Genomic DNA, 589 nt, shown 5'->3' on the forward strand with positions numbered 1-589 from the left:
CTGTCTGTGTCTGTCTGTGTGTGTCTGTCTGTGTCTGTCTGTGTGTGTCTGTCTGTGTCTGTCTGTGTGTGTCTGTCTGTGTCTGTCTGTGTCTGTCTGTCTGTGTGTGTCTGTGTGTGTCTGTCTGTGTGTGTCTGTCTGTGTGTGTCTGTCTGTGTGTGTCTGTCTGTGTCTGTCTGTGTGTGTCTGTCTGTGTCTGTCTGTGTCTGTCTGTGTGTGTGGCGGGTGGGGAAAGGAGTAAGGCGGTGGTAGTGATTACTAACCTGACCGATCTGGAGCTATCCTGGGGTTTCATTTCTATTCTGGGGTTGATTGAGGGAGAGGGCCCTCCTTTGTGTGGGCTGCTTATTTGGGTATTTGTATGCAGGTGTACATTGGGTTTTCTTATATCTGTCGATGTTTGTGCAGATTCTTCTTAAGGTAAACGAACAAGAAGACCTTTCCTGCCCCACGCCTGCCCCATCGAATTCCAATGCCCCAGTCGTCCACCCTCCCTCCCTTACCCCTCCCTTACCCCTCCCTTACCCCTCCCTTACCCCTCCCTTACCCTCCCTTACCCTCCCTTACCCCTCCCTTACCCCTCCCTTAC

The 589-nt window shown here is 52.1% G+C and overlaps 1 protein-coding gene across 1 annotated transcript in view; it reads left to right on the top strand.

The window, feature by feature from the left end:
- The window catches only part of VOLCADRAFT_107845 (uncharacterized protein), a gene marked incomplete at its 5' end in the record, with an annotated part of 27,023 nt that overhangs the window by 20,371 nt on the left and 6,063 nt on the right, over nt 1-589 (top strand). The gene's annotated exons all lie outside the window — the stretch shown is intronic.

Source organism: Volvox carteri (genome assembly GCF_000143455.1).
Source record: "Volvox carteri f. nagariensis unplaced genomic scaffold VOLCAscaffold_81, whole genome shotgun sequence".
Lineage (NCBI taxonomy): Eukaryota > Viridiplantae > Chlorophyta > Chlorophyceae > Chlamydomonadales > Volvocaceae > Volvox > Volvox carteri.